The sequence below is a fragment of the Passer montanus genome, unplaced genomic scaffold, assembly GCF_014805655.1.
Source record: "Passer montanus isolate IOZ18808 unplaced genomic scaffold, ASM1480565v1 scaffold13, whole genome shotgun sequence".
Classification (NCBI taxonomy): Eukaryota; Metazoa; Chordata; class Aves; order Passeriformes; family Passeridae; genus Passer; species Passer montanus.
Genome location: NW_024359832.1, coordinates 10,588,068 through 10,611,737, shown reverse-complemented (window position 1 = coordinate 10,611,737; position 23,670 = coordinate 10,588,068). Strand labels below are relative to the sequence as shown.

The window sequence follows — 23,670 nt, the reverse complement described above, 5'->3', positions numbered from 1 at the left end:
TTAATGAGCATCATTTCCCACTCATGTTCCACCTAATGAAGTGGGCTGATGGACCATGGCTTTAAAGCATTAGGATAGTGAATATCTTTTTCAGATTTTTGCTGTTCTGTCTGGATAAAACTGTGAAGTCAACAAGGTACGTACTGCAATAATTATCCAGAATTTACACTGAAGTGTTCTGATTGCTCTGGCATGTGCCAGTTGCCTGGAGACTTGCCCAATTCTCATGTGTTAGGTTCTAGTCCTGCAGCTGGCTTTGAGACAATGCTTTGTTCTGCTCATGGATGCTTGGCATAAGCCTCATCTTCCAGGTACCCAGTGACAAGTGAAGTTCAATGTAGTGAACTCTGCTCTCCAGGACTTCCCTTGCTCTAGAAGTAAGAGTTCTTCACTACTTTCATAAACTCCAACTACTATTAATTTGGTGATTGGGACGGAATAGGCCTGCATTCTGCAGAGCAACTAAATTTGCTAGTTTTGATGAAGAAGTTCTGATTGTTTTGATAAAAATGCATTCTTAGATTATTTTTAAAGCAATTATCTCTACCCTGTTACATGAATGCATTTTGCTTATTTATTATAGCTGGATGGTGAACAGCAGTTATACCTTCAGCCCTTGAAGGACTGAAGGAAAGTTAAACAGTGGTTTGACATCCCAAGAGAAACTGGTTGTACTAGGTTTTGGCCCATTGCATGAGGTTTTGGCCCATTGCATGCTGATGTTTTGAAATTATTAAAACTTCTTCCATAAAGAGCAAATCTAGCATTTTGGTCTAAACAGAGCTTAGTTTTGAAGCACTGCAGATTGTTCATGATGCAATGAAGCCCTCAAGTACAAACACTTGAGAAGGAGTAAATATGGCAAAAGATTTGGGCAAATTGCCAGGTTATATACATGTGGGAGAAGGAACAGTCTCAATAAATGAGTATAATATTCAGCAAGAAAAATCCCATGAGATTTTGAAAAAATCAAGCGGGATTATTCTTGCTTAGTATTGTAATTATTTATTGAAATTATTCCAAATGATGAGAGGGGATTTTTTATCTGTGATACTCAAAGCACATCAAATAGTCTCCAGTTATCATGCATTTTACTCTATGTATGCCCTCCTATGAAAAAACAGCCCAGAAGAAGCAGTTCTCGTGTTTTGCTCTTTTCTAAACCAAATTAAAGCATGTGTTTTCCTTTCTTGCAGTCTAGCAATAATTAACTACTCATTTTCTTTGTATTGTGTACATTCCTACTGACCTTCATGTTAACATGCAGATGCAGCAGTAAATGAAAAGCTGTATTGGCTTTTTCTGTGATGCCACACAACCCAAAAAGTATGTTTGCTGGAACAAGTGGAAGGAAATTATTCTCCAGCTTCTGAGAAAGTGCTGTGGAATATACACTGTTTCTGTGTGGACAATTTGCAACAGGTGAGAGCAAAACACAAAGTTCAGGTCAAAGTTTAGGTCGGACTGTGATCCGGGGTCTCTTTCTCCATTGTGCAGACTGTGTGGGCCTTGCAGGAAAAATGGTGCAGTGTTTAAGACACTGTCTTGGAAAATAGGACTGTTGTAGTCAGTTCCATATTCCACCACGCTTTTGTCTGGCAGCAGGTAAGTAATTTAGCCTTTGAGCTTCAGTTCCATCTGTAAAATAGCCATAAGTAGTGCTCCCCTTCTTTGCAATTGAAGGTAAATACAGGAGTGTGGGGTTTTTTGATGCTCTAGAGAACATTTCTTTTCTTGTCTGAGAAGTATGCTTCAAGGTTAGGAAAAATTGGTCTGAATTTGTGTGAGAATCAGATATTTTGGTTCCAGAAATTTAAAATGTTTTTGAAGAATCTTTTCCAAAAGAAAATAACAATGAGATTTCCCAGATCTTCATACTGCTGAAATACTATGTTCTGCAAATAGAAATTTTATACTTTGGGAGACAAACAGAAAACTCATCTGTTTTTCACAATACTAATATTTTTGGAAGAACTGCAAATATGAGTGAGTTGAAATTCATGAATGTTTTGCACAGATGTAAAAAAAAGCAGAAGATTGGTTAGCTTTTTTTGGTGGCCCAGCTGCCTCAGCAATTTTTTGAGACTCAGCAATTTTCAATATTTTGAGTTGCTATTTCCCTTATTTTCTGTAACAATGGGTCCTCTCTTCTGACCTTGGCATGCCAAAAAAGCAACTGTAATCCTTCTAAGAGTTACAGGTGCTAAGTGGAGGAGATTGGGGCACAGTGAAGGGAGATGAGAAAGAACTTGAGATAGTGCTGGGAAGAGTGTTCCTCCTGTAGCCCCAGAGGAACACTTGGAAGTGGAGTGGTGGATATGAAGAGGAAACAGTATTCAGTTGAGTGGGAGCATGAGGAACATAGGACATAAATCCATGGGCATATACAGCCATTGTAGGCTCTGCAGCTCGCAGAGCAAATTGGGATATCTCTTGACCTCTTTTCTGTTTCCTCACCAGCAGATTGGAAGTAAACCTTTCTAAAGAAAGTTCCTAGGAAAGATAAAGGTTATCATGAGAAGAGAACATCTGAGGAGGAATTTATATAGCTGTCTTTTGCTCTAGCCTACCTTAAGATGCCAAATATCACAGAATCATTTGTGCTGGAAAGGACCTCATGCTGAAAAGTGTCTTTCAGGCTCCAGGTTGCCGGGAAAGGTGCCTCCTGTCAGCTTCTTTCCATAATTCAGAAGGGTAAGTATCACAGTGCCAGTCAAGGTAGGGGAGGAAGATGTTCCCTTTGTTTTAGAAATTCCTGTGGGAGGAGTTCTCAGCAACCCACAAGTGGATGGCTCAGGTGTGGTCTAGGAATGTATTCTTCCACTCTGAATGAAGAGAAACCACTATGGATATAACCAGAAGCATTTGCTCCCTTACCTATTCTATATTAATTTTTGGGTGCCAGTGATTGTGGCAGGCCACCTCTAGACCCTTAACTCCTACAGACAGGAGGAAGGTTCATACAAGAACTGTAACTTGTGCCATTTATGGATGAACAGTACCATTAGGAGTCCTTTAAAGCCTGTAAAGCAGCTAATCTTAGTATTTTCACTGCTTCTGTCTTCCTCTGGTTCTTACAGTTATCCTGTGAGTGGCTGATGTGGGCTTGCTAGATGTTCCATATAACAAAGAATTTCTTATGTTCAATCCAAATTCCCATGCCCCACCTAAGAACCTTTGGGACATTTCTATTCCTTGCATGTTCTGTGGGTTTTTAAAATGGGTTGTGTGATTTTATGGCCTGTCCTGCCTGCCTGCCTCTCTGTGCTTCTGGATCAAAGCAACAATGCCAGCAACACCACTAAATGAAGGAGCCTGTAAGGAACTGTGTGGATCTGAGGGACACACTCCCATACATGAAGTCTGGCAATCATAGCAGTATGTCTCAGAGTTCCTCCTGGTTGCTTTCAGTTGGCAAGCTTTTGGGTCATTGGAAAAACTTGTTATTCCTTATTGCACTTAGCAGTTAAATTTTGTCCCATAGCTACTATTCCAGCTATTCTTTTGCTCTGACCTTGCCTCTCAAGTTGTTTAATCAGAAAATTTCATTAGTATACTTTGATTTTTGTGCCCAACAGTTATGTTAAATTTTTCCTGGACAGTCTTCTGAGGAATGCCACCAGTAAAATCCATCCAGGCCAATGACTTCCCATTTGTCATTTCCGCTTTTAGCTACTTTCATGCTTCATGCTTGGGTTACAGTTCTTGCAGCTACTAATTGTTTCCCATGTGACATCATTCCAAATGCTTTGCTAAAGTCCAGAGGGAATATATCCCCTGTATTTTTGTCAGGTTGACAAGCTGGTTGTAGTATAAGGTAGTACAAGTAATACTTTCACATGTTCTACTTTGGGACTTTTCTTTATGTCCCCACTTTTCTTTATGTCACAGTTTGCTATGATTCTTGTGTACTTTTCTGGAAAGAAGATCAGGTAGACAGATGTTTTCCAAGGAAGTACCTGGACATTCTCATACTCCATCTATTTGAATGCATTGTGATGCACATAAAATTAACCATTCTCTTAGAAGGACCTAAACAATTGGAGAGTGACCTGCCTCCCCACTTCAGGCAGTAAGAAGAGATGTTTGCTGCTATCAGTTTATTTCAAAAGCTCAGAAGTTAATAATCATCCTGTCTTTTGTCACTGATTACTGACTCATATGAACCAGGCTTGGCTAAAAGAAAATTGCCATAAATAGTGCAAGAGCACAAGGATGGATTTATTTAGTCAGAAAAACCATCACTCATCAGACTTGAAGAAGAGGAAAGGCAGTGATCAAGTCCAATTGACAAAATGTGTTTAAGTGAATTATCACATCTGCATTCACTATCAAAATGATTTAGGGGGGTGCAAAAGTGTTCACACCCAGTTCTGGTTTCCACAGGTCATTGGGTGCCTATTGCTTAGAAAGGCTCTGACAAGGCAGGCATGACTAGATAATGACTGCTTTGAAGAACATAAGAAGTTTCCTTTGCTTCAATTCTTTGGAATCACAGAAGAGACACAGATAAAGGTAAAAATATACTTTTTCAATTGTGCCACCAGTTATAGTTGAGTGATGCTGAGGGCACTTTGTGATTCATTCATGAAGTGTCACATCCTTTGGGAGCTACTTGGATTATGATCTGTATGCCCCGTTGGATCCTAGAAACTCTAAAGATGTCTTTATCCCATTTCATGCCCTATTTACCATCAGTCACTCTGCCCATCCTTTTTCAGGAATATTCCTGTGATGGCATGGTCTAGCTAAAATTCTGATCATCTCAAAGTCTCAGAAGAGCAAAAGATGTTTTGTTTGTGTTATTTCTGTCTTCCAAGATAAAATAAATTGGCATGCAACTTTCTGTTGAAACTACCATGAGTCTTCACAACCAAGTTCTAATTCTAGCCCAAAATCTTTGGAAAGTTTCTCATCTTCTAGATGATTTTTTCTACCTATGTTTCTAGGCAGACATTTCCAGTACCAGAAGTGTCCGTGTTAAGTGGTTGCTGGTAGTACAGAAATGCATAACCTCAAAACCAATTTCATTCCAAAGAGACATTTAGGACTGCCTTCCTTAGGAACATGGCTTTTAGGGCAAATATCTACAGCAGCTAGGAGGCTTCAACCACTTAATTCTTTCAGGATTTAGCAATTTTGTCTCTTGCAGTTTTTGAGATAAATCAAGGAAAAATTGTAGTTCCCTACTTACAGTACAGCAATCTTCTTCACTCTGTCCTGAAATTGATCCTAAGCAGGGCTATCAGATCCCAACTATCTGAAAATAACTTCTAGAATTTTCAGGACTGTGTTCTGGGTAAATAACCCCCTTTGTGTATGAAACACTTATGAAAATGTACCTCTACTGTGTACAAGAGGTATGATAATATTTATGTCTGCATTTTGCTAATTTTACCTGGATGGACATAGCAGTCATACCGTCTGTTCTCTAGTTAGTTAATGTATGGACTATTCTGTTACCATTAAACTTCTCTTCCTGAAACACAGCAGGGGACAGCCCTTAAAATCATCTGCATATTCCAAGTATGTATTCTTTATAGACAGCTTCTTTTGAATATTTCTCTGTTGAATGCTAGCTGTTATGTTGAAAGTCTTCCTCATGATTCTAATGGCTTTACCATCTTGTGTCATTGTAGAAAACATCACAGTGATACTTCATATACAACAAGGAATGCATACACTTACATTTGCAGATTCTGGATATCTGGTGAAATATGTTTAGTACAATAGTTGCTGTATATTGGCTGTTGTAGAAGATGACAGGGAGTTTCTGAAGAGGAATTATGCACAGGAAAGGATATCCTTGCCTCAAACAAAGTGAAAGCATAATTCCACAAATCTTCTCTGAATGTTAGGTATCTGTCCAATGTTTTCCCACTGTGTTTGCATTGCATTGATTGCAAGAGTCATCAAAAATCTTTGCCAGGATTATGTTAATTCTAATTGAACTCCCAATCCCAAATCTGAGGTTTTTCCATTGTTTCTTCACAGATGTGCTGTCTCAAAAGCAGTCGTATCACAAAATCACAGACTCTGCACTGGAAATGACACTTGGAGGTCATGTAATCCAATTCCCTGACAAAGCAGGGCTAACTCCGGAGTTACATCAAGGTGCTAAGGATTATTTGGTGTGAAGGTGTCTCAGATTATGTGCTGTCTTGTAGCTAGTTCCTCAAGCTTAGGTAAGTCAGTACACAAGCTCACTATCTCTGGGAGCACTGCAGAATCAGTACCTACTTGTCTGAAGTGTAGGTGGAACTATCATCATGTGTGTTGGTGCAAAGCTTGTTAGAATATACCAGGGACTATGGTATTGATATCTCTGGACTTAACATGCCTGCCCTGGAGAAAAAAACATTCTTACAGTGATTCAAGGATTCACCTTTGTCCCTTTTCTGTGCATTACTTAGATGACATAATAAACAAGTGCTAGAGTAAGTCTCTGTTCTCTCTTGAGGGCACCAACCCTGGGATCTGCATGCCAGTCCTGGATTCATCTGTCTTGCCACGGGGCTCTGCAGTGTTTTTGAGGAAGTGGAAGTCTCAGTCTTTACCTGAGCAGGGCCTGTTCAATGAACATTCTCATTCAAAGCAAAGAAAATCTAGAAAGCTCTATTTGCTTTTCCCACTGCAGATGAAGGAATGGGCTCCTAGTGAAAACATGGATGGAATAGGCTTTCAAAGAGGTGTTTGAAAAGGGGAAGTGAGGAGCTATTTTTGGGTGAACTGGTCAGCCATACTCCCTTTTGAATCCTCACTGACAGAAAGGCTTTGGCAGTGGGAAGGCAACCATGCAGTGGGCCATGAGTGGTAGTCACATCTCTCTCTCCACCCAGCAAAGCAAGAGCCACAGTCATGTTTGTGCAAACTCACCACCAGAGGAACAGGGGCTGCTCAGCCCAACCCAGTCCAGTCCACAAGACGAAGAGAATCATCCCTCCAGTACACCTCCAGTCCACACCATCTATTGCTCATCAACCTAGTCAGTATTTCTAGTTCTCTACTAACATTTGGAAAGTCTCTACACACAAGGTCTTTCCAAACATTCCTCTCTCATTTCCCTTGGGCTGGAAGTCATTTCAGATGTGCCAGCTGGTACTCAGCCCCTGGGCTGATTCCAGCACCTGTGCCTAGTTTTATGTCAGAGTGAGCTGGCTGAGCCTGTGGGACATTACAGCGTGGCCTGATGCAGGTGGTGCTTGGAAAGGTGCTGCCCGACTTCTGCAAGGAGGTGGAAAGCAACAGTGTCAGAGCAGAGCTGAGCAAAGCAGTGATTTCCAGTGCCTTCTGATGTTTGTTTCTTGGTGAGTGAGTAACATGTTTAAGGTTATTTTTAATGCTTGTGGTAGTAGCAAAAAGTTGCTTTGCGTGTTTCTTTTGTCTTGAATTTTAGTATGTCTGCTGCTAAAGATATAGTTACACCTGCCCTCCAGCAGAACCCCCAAAACAGGGACTATTCAGCTGGATAATTGCCTACTCCCAAGTGTCTAGATGTAGAGTGAAACTTCTCACTTGACATTTTCTGGACTTCTTATTTTCCAGTGAAACAAATTTTCTTTTGATATATAATATGTAGTCCAGTCTCTAGAGAACCCTGTTGTCCTCTTCTTGTGCATTATTCTTATTACTAAACAAAAAAAAAATGAAACAAAACCCCCAAAACAGAGCAGTAACCTAAGTTCACAGCTGAAAAATGAAAAATGTAGACTTTCTTCCCATGAAAAAGTTTAAAGGAGAGACAAACTCTATTTAGTTCTGTAAAGTAACCAAGAAAATTCTCTTAGAGAACAGTGCTATGTTTTCCCCCTCAAAGGTATTGTATGTAACTAACATAATTAATTATGCAATTATTCATAACGAACAAATATGTTTCATTCACCTTATTTTGCAAATAGAAAAAAAGGGTCATCAATCTGTGAAATGCAATGTAAATAAGAATTGAGGATTGTTTCTGAGCACTGAAAATGGGGCAGAGATGGGAAGTTGTGGGATAAGGATTGTCTCATGTACAGTGAAAGAAAGAATAAATGGTTTATTTGCAGTCATTGTTGTAGCTTTCAGTTAGAGCCTGGTTTATATTCAAAGCTCTTGCCAAACATTTGTTTTTGCCAGTTTCAGGATTATTTATCAGCTTGGATTGACAAAATAAGCTTTGGGCCCATGATGTATGTCAGATGTCTAAATTTGGTTTTGCATAGGAAAAGAGTGGGTTTTCCCAGCCTAATAAGCCAGCCCTTGGTCTGTCAAAGGTGCCTGTCATGAGGGAGTAGAGAATTAATGAAGTCTGACTCTTGTCTGTGGAGGTTGTTTTTGAGAGCAGTACTACTCTGTGGCCATTAAAAATAGGCCAGTATCCTTTCAGTGTCTTTCTTCAGCAGGGTTGCCTCTTTCACAGCTGTGTGCTGTGGCTCCTCTTCTAGCAGCTTCCACATGACCAGCTGGTCTCAGGGGATTCTCCCAGCACAACAGCGTTGAACCTCAGGGAGCTAAATGTTGTGCATCCTCTCAGGAGAGAGGAATCCTAAGCTATTGGGAGTTATATTTCTCTGGGTGGATCTTCATGCACATAGAGTCGTGCATGAATTCACAAGCCCAGGCAGAGTTGGCACCTGTTTTCTCAGGTGTAAGTACTGGTCTTTCTTTTACTACTTAGTGTTTTATAGGCTGAAGAATTGAAGTACTCTTAGGTCATGCTACTTTTCCCTTGCAGATGAGGAATTATTGAGGAAGTCAGGTGAGCTTAGATACAGGATTCCCAAAACACCTGCTCTTGAGGAAACCAGCTTGCACTGCAGGCAGTTCTGGGCACTGCCTGTTGTCCTCATCTCTGTGCACTGTCCCAAGTGACACCTTAGCTGTCAGCTGTTTGCTTCCCCTGATGTCTAGTGCAAGTATGCCAAGTGGCTGTGTGCCTGTGAGGAACTCTCAGCAGGCTTGTGATGCTCAGAGAACTCAGAGAACCCTCAGGACCTGTCTTCAGCAGGTTTTCCTTGCGGATACTTCTGGACACCGACAGTATTTCTTTTACCTCAGTCCCTAGATAAATGGGAGGTGAAAAATCATATGCTTCAGCTGAAAAATCTCTTGGCCCTTTTCGTGACCTCTAGGAATGTCATCTAGAAATGCTGGATCCCAGCTTACACAGTAATTGTGAGGTTGTGCAAGCATTTGCACCAAGGCACTGTTCTCCAATTTTTTTGTGTGTTACAGAGTTTGGACTTGAGTGATTTCTGAAATATTTGACCACACCCTTAAGGCAAAACTCATCCTGAAATATACTTCTGGAAGGAGGCTAAGCAAATATTTTGTGATGATCCTCGGAGTAGTGCATGTACTTTATGAAATTTCATGTACAACCCATCATTTGGTTTACCAGCAGGACTAGATCTACTGCCAATGATTTCTTTCCCTGCCTGCTATAGAAATGATATCTTTAAATGTACTCATAATTGCTTTTCAGATTTATCCCGAGTTGAATGAGCCTCACTGGGGATGGCATGTTGTTCCTTCTCCTCCTTTACAGTCTATTCCCTGCCATGGCCAGTTTATTCTTACAGTTTCCTGGGTAACTAGGGTCATAGCTCCTCAAAAGAGAAGGTTGCACCTATACTTCTTGAAGACAATGTTGAGCTCTGCTTGCTGAAGAAGATGGTTCATAGTTCTTTGTTGTGGTGTGACAATAACTCATCTCTGAGCTTTCATGCCTGGGCCTAGATAGACATGAAAAGTCCTCTTTCTGCTTAGAATCTACAAGACCCAGAAGTCCTTTGAGCAGGAGGCTTGTGTGCCTTCAGGAAATATAGTTGCATACTGAGTATCTGCCTAAGCAGGCTGTCAGAGGCTTGCTGGGGTCACATGGAGAGAGGGTGGCTGTGTGTAAGATCTCATGGTGAGTCAGCTTGCAGGTATATTGGGTTGCCTGGTGGGAAGTTTGCTGCCAGGGTATTTGATGGTCTTTCCCTTGGCTGCAGCTTTTCTCTAGGTACATTTGATTGAACCTGCAACCAGCATGGGAGGTCATGGAGCAGAGGGATGCTACAGTACTAGCACAGGCACTGCCCTTGAAGAACATGATGACAGTGAGGCATGTGCTAAAAGAGAAATCCAGCAAGTCTTCCTCCTAGGGTAGTGTAAAAGGTCTCATCAAATCAACCCAAACTTTTATGTTTTCTCTTCAGACATCAGCCTTTTCCTCAAAGGAATAGACCCACTTCAAAAGGATGGATTCACTGCACGCAGAGAAGAAAAATATAAGGTCAACAGGCCTTTAGGAAACCTAACTTGCTATCTATTTGCTAAACAAATGCTTATTTTAAAAATCCATAAGATGGCATGGTAACCTTGTGGTGACCTTACTGAGCTGCAGGATATATGGCTGCTTTGTGACAAGGGTTCTGCAGGCTGTTATCTTATAGCATTAATTTACCTTGGCCTACTTCAGAACAAAAGAAGGCATATTTATTTAATTTTTAAGGTTAACAAACTAGTGTTACTGATCAGACTGCCCTAGTATTTCCTTTGAAAATAATACATTTTTCTCTTTGTTTGTTACTTCTATTTCTGCCATGCTAAATAATTGGCCTCAGGCTCCAGTTCAGTAGAGCACTTCTGTGCTTAGTACCCTCAATAGCACTTATGCATGTGTTTAAATTTAGAATTAATAATCTGAGAATTGACTGAATTGTGGCCTCTGTGGTAATGCTTTTAGTTGCAGTGTAAATCCAAACTTCCCAATGGCCAGTAGATGGGGCAAGTAGGCCTCCTTATAGTTACAGTTAAATTTTGGTTGTTTTTATTTTTTTTTTAATACAAGGTTAAAATGTAGCTGTCGTTGGCTCTCAGTTCAACAATCTGGTTTGAAGGCTCTTTACCTTTGTACTGGAAGGGTAAATTACGAACTTTGACGTAACTGCACTATTTTCCTTACAAACATGTGTCGTAAACAATCGTTCTGTTCCTTGAAATTCTGAGATTTAAAATTATGTTCCTTTCTTTACACAGGGATGAAAACAAATCTTTTGAAGGTTTTGTTGTGCAAAGATATGGAAATGTGTGTTCCCTCCCCAAAACTAGCCAATCGTGAGTTGTTTACAACGCTCATGGGGATGCAAAGGATCCAAGTTTTAGTCCCTGGTAGTCTTCCATGTGCCTGTAGAGTGTACCAATGGCAAGATCACCCTACTTGCCTTTGGGTAATCAATCCTCTCCTGCTAAAGCTGTTGTCACTTTTACACATTTATTGGTGCACCACACTTGTGCAGACTACATGAGTGGCCATGGTTGCTGGCCACATTTGCTCTCTGCCCACACTTGTTTCCTGTTAACAATTCATGTTACGTACTTATCTAAAGAGAGGGTGATCCTCAAGTCAGTCACTGAATCCTGCCTCTTAAAAGGAGTAAGAGCTTTTTCTTGAACACATAGGTACACATAGGAATAGGAAGTCCTCAGTTTCCCTTTAGCCACAATCACATTTCTGTTTGTGTTCATCACATCAGTTCCTTAAGTGTGCTCTGCTCTGTCCCCACTTCTTGGAGCTCAGCTTTGTGGTGTGAGTCCTGGAGCAGGCTGTGTTGTTACAGGCAGTGTGATGCAGGTGCAGGAGCTGTTTCCTGCATTGCACTGAGGCAAACAACTCCTCAGGTGCAGAGCCCAGGGACAATGGAGAGTTTCTGCTTGTCACACAGACCAGATATGGTTTGCCTATTTGAGTGTACCTTGTGGAAGCAGCTCCAACTGTCCAGCCTTGAATAAAAGGTAGTGATATTTCTATTCTGTTTTATTTTAGAGTGGCGTGAGCTGGCTGAGATAGTTCAGTGGCAGGGGTGGGTGAAGAAACCTGTATCTATACTAAACTGGCCAGGCAAATACAGCACATTAAAATAAAAGAAAACAGATTGGCTAAAGATTAAAAAAAAAACCAGTCATCAACCCCCAGCTCTTTTTTCTTGAACTTTTGTAAGCTGAAATGGAAGAATAGATGTGAGCCCACCTTCTCAGATATATAGGGAGACCCTCAGCTGCTGAGCTATAGTTTAGCACAGGGGTCTCTGTGTGCCACCATCTGTCATTATCTGTTTGTGATATCCAAAACTTCTCTGAGTGGGATGGAGCACAGAGGAATTCCTGTCTGGATTAGCATGACTTTCTCCTCTTTCTTGAAGCTGTTACATGGTTAAATCTAAGATGGATAATACTGAATGCAGACGGGGGGGGGGGTTACAAGGCTTAAGCTGGTGTAAACTGAGAGCAGCTCTTTTGCAGACAGTGAAAGTAACCAAACTCTACAGGCGTCTAAACCAGTAAGAGTCTGGCTCACCTGTTCCAAAAGTACATTATACAAAATCTAGGCATTACCTTAACCTGTTTCATATTTTGGAGGAGCAAGGTGTGTTGTCTATTTCAAAGGTTACTCCAGCTTCTCTCTTTTGCAGCTTCAGGATGCCCTCAGACTTCATCTCTAACACTGCCCCCTATGTGGTGAGCAGTATGATTCAGACAGGACTTCTTGCAGCCAAATTCCTACAGCCTGCAGCAGTCCTGCTTTCTGTACTTTCCATTCAGTCCTCTGACAGTCCTCTGACAGCAAAAGTTCCTTTGGCTCCTGCCATATCTACTTTTGCCTTTGAATATTTTTATTGGCTGACTCTGTTTTGAATGAAATGTAAATTCCTCAGTGCTTTTCCAGCCAGTGTTTGTATTTTGTTCATTGTGTATGTCTTGACTGTTCAGCACCCTTTAACTTCCTTGTGGTCTTCCTCTATTTATAATTTTCTTCATATCCTTCCCTGTTCCCAAAGAGATGTTCTCCTCCTAAGATAAGCAGTGTTATGAACTCTCAAAGCCTCTGCTTCCACCCTACTTTGGGCCTTCCCTGAAAAGCTGGTCATTTCTCTCTTAATTTTCTGGTTTGTGATATGGAAAGGACTACTTTAAAAGGAACATATTGCTCCTGGGGTAGGTATAAAACATGGCTCAGACAGCACAGGCACCTCAGGAACATGGATTTTGACACAAATACCTCATGAGGCAGCTGGAAACACCTACAGCATGCGGTATTTTAGAGTAAACCAACTGTTCAGTGACATGCTGGCCTCTGAGGAAAGCTATGCATGCTGTTAGCCAGGGGTATCTCAGGAGGACTGAGAGTCTGTCTGCTATTTGGCTCCTTGCAGACAGCAGCTGTTCCACAAGAAGGTGAAACATGCAATAAATGACTGCATTTACTTGAAGCAAATCGGAGCTCAAACAAAGGCCATGATCCAGCCAAGTATGTTTACTGCTCTGGGAATGCTTTTGTGCTGAAGCAGCATCTTTCACCCAAAATCTCTGAACATTCTGAAAACATTAAGAAGGATAGGCCAATGCCTGTGTTTGCAGATGTATTTGAGCCAGGTTTTGGATGCTGCTGTCCATATAGCCTACAATGAGTTTGGTGCTGCTTGGCCAACCATTTCCTTAGCTGCAAAGATGGTCTCTGCAGCTGGAGCCAAGCTCATGCTGATGCAGTACATTGGTAACAGGACCTGAGCAGGCTACTGTGTGGCTAGCTCAGGTAGGTACACACGAGCTGTGGTCACTTGAGTAGAAAAATACATTTGTCTTATTTTTAGGAGGCAAGAAGATCTTTGACCTGGACTGAAGAAAAAAGATCAGTCCCAAAGATACATTTCTCTTTTCTGCTGCTGCTTTTGAGGGGAGAGAAGTGGGAAAAGTGAGATTGTGTAGATTGTCACTAGAGAGAATAGGTTCAGGCTAGGTTGTGCCATGTCCAACTGCTGAGTGAATGTTCAGATAATGTATGATACAGGAAAATATCCAGTGACCCAGAAGGGAGAGAAGTAGTCTCTTCATGTGTGTGCATATTTTCCTCATGAACCTCATGGATACATCTTTGGATGCTCCTTTGGAGACACAGAGGTCACCTGTTAATCTGCAAGGGCACACAGAAAAGGGCTGTATCTTTAGCCAACAGAGGGTGTTAATGCAAGGATTTCATGTTGTTTTTCTAGAAAAGAACATGCTGCCAAATAAATATCACCTGCTTCTGAGTATGTGCCAGGGGTTTGGCAATGAGTTAAGAGCCAGAAGAACTGCACAGCCCTGAACTATTTCCAGCAGAGCTCTGGAGGCTGATAGCTCCAGAATGATTGGAGGATGACTCTTCCTTGACAGACTATCCCCAGACAACTGGGGTGAGTGGCTCCTCCCTGATGGTCTGGTGTTCCTCTACTCATTTTTCCTTGACTAACAAAAGGGGGCAATCTGAAAATTCTTGGAATAGACAACCAGTTCCTTCCAACTTCCACACATTTTACTGAGAAATTTGCTTGTTCCCTTCTCATTTGCTTAGTTCACTCCTGGTGTTTTTCCCCCCAGATGACTTTGCTAGAACCACAGTGAAATTGAAGGCACTACCCATGTTCTACTCTGAGTCCCTTAACTACAATTGTTTTCAGTCTGTGGAGAGGGTGTTTTTCTCTCTTTCATTCTCTCTGCTCCTTGGCTTCCCACAGTGACAGCCGTATCTGTTTGATTTGAGAGAAGCTTTGCATGTGCTATGAGTGGCTCCTTCTGCTAACAATTTGTCCTCTGGAGCCCGTTGCTGCACAATATAAATAAATTTCACTGTTTAGTACTTTCCCATTTTGTTCCTCTGCTGCTGGCAGTGAGTTGACCTACCCTGTTTTGTTTTTCAGATTTATCTTTCTTTGCCCTTCTTATATGAGACGAAGTCACAATATTAAATTAACAAGGATGCATTATTGATGCATACTTTTTTTGTTGTTGTTTCATGCTGTCCTCAAAGTTCTGTATAAAATGAGAATTAAAATGCAGATTACATTCTGGAATAGTATTCAATTGGGTCTTAGGATGAAAAATAAGACTTTATCCGTCTTCAGAAATTCTAATAGTGTGTCCTGCATAGATACTGTGCACATATAAAAAGCATTTTTCAGTCATTTTACCACATAAACTCGGTGTTTTTATTAACAGTCTTCATTTGGCCCATTCCATGCATGTGTGCTGCTAGAATGACCAGGATGTTTAGCACAGTGCTAAACTTGCTTTGCAGTGGTGAATGCAGGTACTGGAAGTTCTCCAATTGTAGTACTATGCATGCCCCAGCAACCTCCTGCTCAGAATATGGTAAATATTTAGAGTGGCTGAGCCCAATCTGGGCTCTGTGCTGTTTTAACTAGATTGTTCCTGCCTGCTTTAAAGCTGGCTTAGGCATTTATCCACCACACCAGCATCACTGCGGATTACATGTACCCCTAATTGGGTATGATGAAGGCCACAGTCATGTTTTCCATGGTTCCAAGACTTAAGCTTAGAGCGCTTGAGGTTGTTTTTACTGCATGAATGTGACTGCATGTGGATTTTAATACAGAGAAAAACATACTGGGACCAGCTAATAAGTCAGTAAAGTGGTTACATTTGCCTACTTTCTCGGAAATTATCATAATTCCTGTCTTTCTTGGGATGAATAAAAGAAATCTATCAATCTAGACAATATTATTTTTGTCTATTTTTGTATCTTATTATAGCATAAATAGGTTTTGAATAGTATAAATCAAGTGGTTTTTGTTTTCCACTGACTTCTAAGCGAAGAAGGATGTCACCATGCACAGGGTAAAAAAGGTAAAGAGAAGCTAACCCATTACCATTTGCATTTTACAAACCAGATCTTAAAAAAAATACTTGAAGGAGGGGAAATTTGTCACCTTAACATTGCAAATTATGTGAAACCAGTATGTCCTCCCACTACAGCATATGTTTGTGGTGGGTGGGCGGGGGAGATGCAGGGAAGAGGTGATGGTATAAAAATACCTTGTAAAAACAAATGTTTGGCTAGGGGAGAGAGTTTGTCACTTCAGCTAGACTGGAGGGGGGAAACCAGACAGACAGGGGGTGGATGGGGGCGTGGGGGAGGAACTTAAGTCACTTCAGCGAGGTAAATAACTTGACAGTGTCTCAGAAATAGCAGTCAACTAATTAGCCACGAAAGAAGGTAGCCTAGAAAGTTAAGAAGTAAAAGCTATTTAAATGGAAAATTAAGACCTTAGGGGAGTTAAGCATGTGAAAAATACCAAGCAGAAGGGTGACAGGTAGAAATCCTGAGATACAGTGCCCAGTCTTGCTAGCAGCCACTCTTCCTGCACTTTCAAGAACAGAGAAGTAGGATTTTTCTCATTTATCCTTCTAATAGGCATGCTAAGACAAATACAGACCAGGGGCTCTATATGGTAACATAAATGCAGCTTTGTAGTGCACTGCTAGCAGGGCTCTCTCCCTCCACATGCCATATGGAACAGTTTGTACATTCCACACCATCCAGTACCGTGCAAATGCAAGCAGGCACCAACGTGACCACCCACAGTGGCAGCCAGGGTGGAACATGACAGTTGCCTTGCCATGCTCATGGCAGTTCGTGTGCTGTGGTGGGGACTGACATCCCCACATCGTGGGACCTGCAGGATGCAGGAGCCGGCAGGAGGCTCAGCCAGGAGGGACAACGCTCAGTGCCCCTGTGCAGTTCCAGCTGAAAGCAGTAGCTGCCCGAGTCTCCTTCCTATCTGTGATAATTATAGTTTAAATTTGGTTTTAATTAACTTGCCTCAGTGGACAAGCAGATGCCTAGCCCAAGGAAGAGTGGGTGAGACATGAAGAGAGAGCAGGCTGGTGAGGTGCCCTTGCCTCTGCTGATCTGTTACCCACACGTGTCCTGTTTTATGGACAGCTTCAGATGCTGATTTCCTTTCTACTTATTCCCTGTTGCTTTTAATCTAGGGAAGTTTAAAAGTGATTTGAATGGACATCTCCATGAAGAGAAGGTGCTTTGCTAAATCAGATAAAACCTTCTCACCTGCTCCCTCTCTTCTTTCACTTGGAAATATGTCTTTCTCCTGCCTTGTGGGTGACTTCTGGGTCAACCTCCTCCCACATGGTGTGAGACCTGCAGGATATTTTAGCTGAGTAAGTAAGGCTCTGTTGCTGTGAGGGCTTATGCCACCTAACTCTGTGCTGACAGACTGGTGGGGCTTCTGAGTGACAGGCATGGGACTGTTATAAGTGCAGGACAGGTTTTGAGGTTGGCATATGCTGTGGAAGCTCCTTGGTTCTCAATTTGCAGTCAAGGACAGAAGAAGATTCAGCTCTCTTCTCCTTCTCTGACCTAAAACATGTCGCTGAGGTCTGTTCTGCAGGGTGAAACTTTCCACTAGTAGGTGTTCACACAACTATATCTGGCTATTGGCTATATCTGGCTGTCCTCGTATGTTGGTACGCAGTCATTTCATACTTGCATTCCTCTGAAAAACATTGTGTGTTTTCCCCCTTCAACGAATTTCAAAGAAAATACGCCAACAGAACATTGTTAGAGAAATTTTGCATACTTCAGTCAGGAAACTGAAAGCTAGAGTACCTTCTGAGCCCCTGTCTGTGCAGCTGCATTGTTGCTTTGTCCTTCAGGGCTGACTAAGGGTAGCTGTGGGGATTAGTAGTCTCAGTTCCCTGACTTACATGCATGTAATATTAATGAAATATTTTGGTGGAAATCTAGCTTTTACATTTCAGATTTGTTTCGTTGCACCAGTTGGTGGATTAAAACTGCCATCGCAGCAGCTGCCTGAATATCATGTAACACAACATGCCTTGATGCCTTGTCATATTTCAGTGTTTGCTCACAGCATGAACAGTCCCAAGCATTGTGTTGGTTTTTTACGAAGGTCCAGAGTTAGTGAAATAGAGAGGATCTTTTTTTTCCTTCACTTTCTCACAACCCCCCAAGCTCCCATGCCTTTCTGCTATCCATTTCACTGGTTTAGTTTCTGTGCCAGTGCTTGGGGGCGCTTGCACTGTGATAAGCAATGCAGTACAGAAACCTTTGCAGATGCTTCTGCATGTGGCTTCCTGAATATACTGAGGTCTTCCTTCATATGGGAGCAGGTAGCACTGTAATAACTGAAGAGTGGATAGTGTAACAGTCAAAGCTATGAGGTTCACAATTAGTCAAGAACTTTTTTTGCTGGGGATCTTAACACCAAACCCTAAAACTTTTCATGGAAATCTGGTACTTGTGATGCAGCTCTTTGGGGAGTTTCTTATGTGTAGAATGGAATTTTGGATGAAAAGGAGAAAAAGAGAAATATATTATAGGGTGTTCAATAACCTGATCATTAGGTGATCACTGAGATGTACAAGACCAAATTTTAAGTTCTCTGGATGAATAAGAAGAAACAGCAATATCAATTAATCTTTCCAGTACTGTAGATGAGTGTGTTAACTGTTGGGCTTTTGAGGAGGATACATGAGTCTGATTTCTGTGGCTTCTTTGTGTGAAAACTCTCAGTCTTTATCCAAAATTCTAAAATTCATCTTTTTCTTTTTTGCTGGTACTAAAAATTTATGGTTTTGCAAAATGAAAACCTTGTTATCCATCCAGACAGAATAATAGAAGTTGTAGGTGTTTCGTGAACGTGAAGCAAAGAGGAAGAAAATGTGTTAATTTATTGGCTCTCTGTGAGAGGAAAGTCTGGGCTTCATTTAAAAGTCAAATGTAGATATCTTTTTTCTAACTTTGGCTTGTGACAGATCAAGATTTGACATATTCTCATTTTTCCTAGCAAGCTGCTAAGGATTCGGACCAACTTGATGGAAAAATACCTTTGACAGATGACAGCAGGATTTCATGAGGGATTTCTATCTCAAGGCAGCTGCCCCTTCTCCACAGCCAGCAAGTAGCAATAGCATTTTAAAAGAACGATGTCAGAGAGCAGCTTGGTTTTCTCAGTTGTCATCATTATTTGTTTCTCTCCTGGCCAAACCACCAGAAGCAGGTTAAGGATGACACAAGCTAGCAACAAATCACAGGGTGGAGGACAGAGCATGTGACAATGCCCTGGCTGTGGTGCAAACATTTGAGCTACGTTTCGAAAGCCTGGATTTGTGTTCAGCAGAGTTCATGAGTGAAAAATAAAAGTCTCTGACGATAACAATCAACAACCTCAATCTCATTAGTGTCTACTCTTCAGAGAAGAGGCTGGAGTGCATCCCATCAAGCTGTGATTTGGTTCAGTGCACTGGGGAAGGTTCCTAGAAGCATTACCCCAGCTTCTTTACACTGTGCACTGAAGGGGAAAAAAACAACATTTGGCAATTTGTTGTCAATATTTGTATAACTCCTGATGCCACTAAAACTGCATATGTAGGCTTTAAACTAACAAAAACAAAGCCATGGCCAAGCTGGAGAGCTGGATTTGTTTCCATGCACAATTAGGTTTATTTGTTTAGGTCTCATTTTATTTGCTTTCAGATGACTCAGATAGGAGTATTGCAATCCTTTCAAAGTGAAGTAGTGTTCTGTGTATTTTGGGCATTGGGCTAAGCCAAATGTGGAAAGAATTGGCTGCTCAATAGTATTTTCCTATCCAGAGGTTTTTTTCAAACTTTTGAGAGGAACTGAAGGAATGTCCCTTCCATGCCAGGCTTTCCCCCCTTCCTCTTCACAGCGTCTCTCCATATTATTGTTAAAGAGCACAGGAATTTTAAAACACTCCTCTGTTGTGCAACTGTTAGCAACTGCTCTTATTAATTGCTTTACCATTATGCTGCATATTTAAATTCTCATTGGTGTCATCCATAACATGCTGCTGTGGGTGTCTTTTAACCCATTCCAATAGAATGTATCAATGGGGCCTTGCTCAGGATCTCCCATCCTGCTTGGCCAGCTCTGGGTTTGCTGAAAATGATTTCCTGCATACATGAAGGGATATGTACATTTTGGCAAGTAGCCAAGTTTTCTGTTGGGAATTAGTTACTAAGGGCAGATTATTTTCCAGTGGACATGCTGGCACGCTATCAGTGTTAAGAGAATTGTCTTAAATCTCAACACCATGGTATTTCTTTTATCCCCCAGCCCACCAAAAAAAAAAAACCTGGGTTTTTTTGTCTCTTCTGTCTTATATGTGTAGGAGGCAATAGCTTTTAATTAGTGCTTTAGGCACCACTGTATTTTTGGGGGATTTTTTTCCTTTGATTTCTTCTGATAATTTTGTTTCTAGAAATACTACCTCATATGATGTTTAAAATGTAGACAATATGAATAGATCCACATTTATTTCTATTTCCATGAAACATAAAGGATTTCCTGCACTCACCAGAAGTATGCATTTGATTTATAGCCTTCCTTAATGCTCTTCCCACTCACACTCATAAAGGAAATATAGTAACAAAGGCTATTAGACAATCTATTTTAAAGTTTGCCCTGATAAAACCAAACTGGAACTTTATTCAGTCTTAAATGTCAATTCTAAAATTTGGGATGTTTTTCTACTCAAGAACAATAAACGTGGAAAGTGTCTCTGTGGCACAGAGCCGTGGCTCAGCACGCCGCTGGCCTGCTGCTGCACACACACTTCAGGGGCAGATGGGGTTTGCACATCACAGACTCCTCCCTGTGCAATAGCTTGCTCTGAGAGACTGCTTGGCCCCAGGAGGGACTGAACAATGCTTATGATATGGGATTTGTTGGGGGTTTTTGCTTTTTGGAGGCTAGGAACCCAAAATATATCCATGACAAATGACCCCATTGAGGAGGAATGTAAATCTTCAACTACAATAAAGAAGAAAGAAATAATATAAATTTCCAAGCCTGTGTTAAAAAAAACCCAAATACCAGAACAAATAATAAGGTGGACAAACTGGATGGTGCCTAGAGATCTGTCCATATGACACTTTGTTTCCCTCCCTCCAGCTGTGGAGAACTGAGACTGTCAGAATAGATCAAACCCATTTAGTGGCCTTCCTGAACATGGTATCACCTTATAACACCTGCAGGGCATTCCACATTGTGCCTGGAAAGCTGTCAGACAACACAGTCCGGGATGCTGGCTGCAGCTCTCCTGCCCTTTCCCCACACACCATTTTGCTGTGTGCAGTTCTTCAAGTTTAATCCAAGGCTGAATGAAACTCTGGATTTCACTGGAAGCTGGATCAGGACCTGGCAGAGTTTCTATTCTATGGGCTAGTGTTAAACACGTAATTTGATTATCAAAGCATGGTTTTGATGCAGGATGCTGAATTAGTTTTACTACTATTGTCTAATAAATATACAGTTAGTTTTTATAAGCTGAAAATGTGTAACCATTCCAGATGCATATCCTTTGACTGCATAGGGAAATATAAGTACAGTACACTGTATTATAGGTCCCTCATCACATAAGAGACTTCCTATATTAGACTGATTTTTACAGTGTTTGGACTCCCTTAGTTGCCAGGTGCAATTAAGTGGCAAGACAGAGACTTTTTTTGGCAAGTTATATGTATCTTTTGCATTTTTACTTACAAAGAACTGTGAGCTACAACCAGGCAGGTTGTGATTTCAATCTAAGGTGGTTTCACCCCTTCCTTCCTGCAGATGTGTAGTTGTGTGTAGGCAGATACTTGCTGATGCCTGGCTAGTAATTCAAGTATTGAGACTTGTGGTCTTACTACCACTTCCTGATGTGCTTTACAGGTAAGCCTGAAAGAGGAAAGAGACTCTGGGGAGGAAAATTAGAAGAAAAGAAGTTAAAGATTTAAAGCATCAGCCTTGAAGCTACAAGGCAATTAGGATATGGAAGGAATCACAGAAAGCAGACTGTACTTCCTCTTCCATATGATGAGGGACCTGAACAGTTTGAGAATAGTAAAAACTAATGGCTGTGCCAAGCACAAGTAAGATACTGCACATGTCAATCCTGTGTTATCCTATCCCTCTCTTCCCTAAGACAGAATGAAGTAAGTCTGTATCTAAATGCCTGCTCCTGTTTAACTTCAGGGTAAAGTAAAATACCTCACCCCGAAACATCTCTGGAGGTTGTAAGTAAATCATAGTCCAGACAAGACATACATGCTTTTCATCTGTTGAGAAGTATTACATCTTAGCTGAGGGTGGGAAGGAGGTGGCTATCAGCCATGAAGGAGTAATTTAAGTCACCTGAACATTAAACATATCCTAATCACTAATGACAGCACCAAATCCTGGGAAGCATGAGGAGAAAGAAGGGTGGAGTAAGATGAAGCACCAATGAAGCTTTGAGACCACCAATGAAGCTTTGAAATCTAAGGATGGCAGAATCCAGGAAGGCTCCAAAAGCTCACAGGAAACTTTGCCTGTTATCCTCTGAAATGGATTTTTTTTCTTCATATCTGAGGCTTGGTACACATAGTCTGATTTAATCTAATAAAAGACAGGATAAACTGCAGTCTGCTTTGATGTACAGGTGCTACTTGTCAAAAACCACTTTTCTCCCCCACTAATGCAGATCAAACTGTCATGTAAAAAATCAGTTATTTTGATAGCCCAGCTTTTTTGTGATGTTTCACTTTCCACTGATAGTCTTTATTACCTTGCCGTGCTCATTTTAAACAGGACATTCAGTCAGTCATCCATGATTAATAACCTTATTACAGTGATACATGTTTATTTCCACATTGCTGGATTTCATAAAGTTGAAGTTCCCATCTTTGAACTTCATCAAAGTGAAACATACCAGGTATCTTCATTCCAGCAAATTTTTGTATGTTTCTTTTCTTATTGTTACTCATTTCCTTATACTGTATCTATAGCTGTGTGGTCACTCACCAGCAGATAGGAGCTTCCTCTGTGTGTGCTCTCAGCTGTGCCTGTAATTAGCAGGTTGCAAAGCCCAGCTCATAAACTTGCAGCTGTGGCTTAACACTTCTCTAAAATGGCCATGTAGCTTCCAGTTGGCCCTGAGTGCCAAAACATCTGTCTGCAATGGACCTTGTAATAAACCCTGTGAGTCAGTGGATTGGCTTCCTGGGCAGAGGAGTGCTGGTGTGCAGTTCAGCAGCCTGTTTATGCCAAGGTGGCACGGGCTGGAGCTGGAAGACCAGTGGAGCTAAGGGTCATGTAGGCAGGTCAAGTGAACAAGGTAGTTTATGCAGTGCTGAACAATAAGGCACAAGTAAAGGTAAAACAGGTTGTGAGTTCATAGGATTGCAGCTTGGGACAAACCTACAGATACAAATGAGGAGAAAATGGCACTGTATAGGAGAGGAAATCCTTTCCTAATTTCTCCGAACTTACATGCAAAGGAGAATTGCTGGAGAATGCTCTGATTCATGGCATTTGCCCTTTCTTCTCTCCTTTCTTCTCTCTACTATCAGAGAAGTGTGGGTAGGGGACTAAGCCACTGTGGAAGTGCCCATGCCATTACGGTATGAGCCATCCATGTGGAGAAAAGCCAGTGTGCCAGAGAGCAACACAGGTCTGTGGTACAAAATGTGCTTGTGTGAGTGGGTGAAGCTGGGGGATATGAAACTCCATGACAATATTTGACAGTGCTTGGCCAAGCTCTCACTTCCACATGAAAGGAGGAAACCTCTACATTTGTATTTTTGTCAAGACAAAAATCCATCTTTTCACCCTGCTTTCATTCACCCCCACTGAGCTTTATGACTAAGAGCCTCCTGTTGTGTCTCCTTCTCTTTGTCTCGTGCTTTATTTCTTCTTCCCAAGCAGCCCACTGAGGAGCCATGCAGGGTCTGCACAGTGCTGCCAGAAGCTGTAGTGCTCCTTGGGAGTGGGTGCTGTGTCTCTTGCCTGCCCTGTGCAAACACTGTGTGAGCCCAGTCTTGCGCCTTGTTTAAATGCCT

The 23,670-nt window shown here is 41.5% G+C and overlaps 1 long non-coding RNA gene across 4 annotated transcripts; it reads left to right on the top strand.

Annotated features, from left to right (window-relative positions):
* Positions 1-1,452: 1,452 nt before the first annotated feature.
* On the top strand, positions 1,453-22,027 carry LOC120497387. 4 transcript variants are annotated; one of them, XR_005626490.1, is made up of 6 exons: positions 1,453-1,605; positions 2,461-2,694; positions 4,387-4,515; positions 5,995-7,307; positions 14,016-14,198; positions 18,633-19,846. It is a non-coding gene; the product is annotated as an uncharacterized LOC120497387 (long non-coding RNA). The 4 variants fall into 4 exon arrangements; XR_005626492.1 differs by lacking the exons at positions 14,016-14,198; positions 18,633-19,846 and adding an exon at positions 21,524-22,027; XR_005626491.1 differs by lacking the exon at positions 14,016-14,198.
* The last annotated feature ends 1,643 nt before the right edge of the window (positions 22,028-23,670 follow it).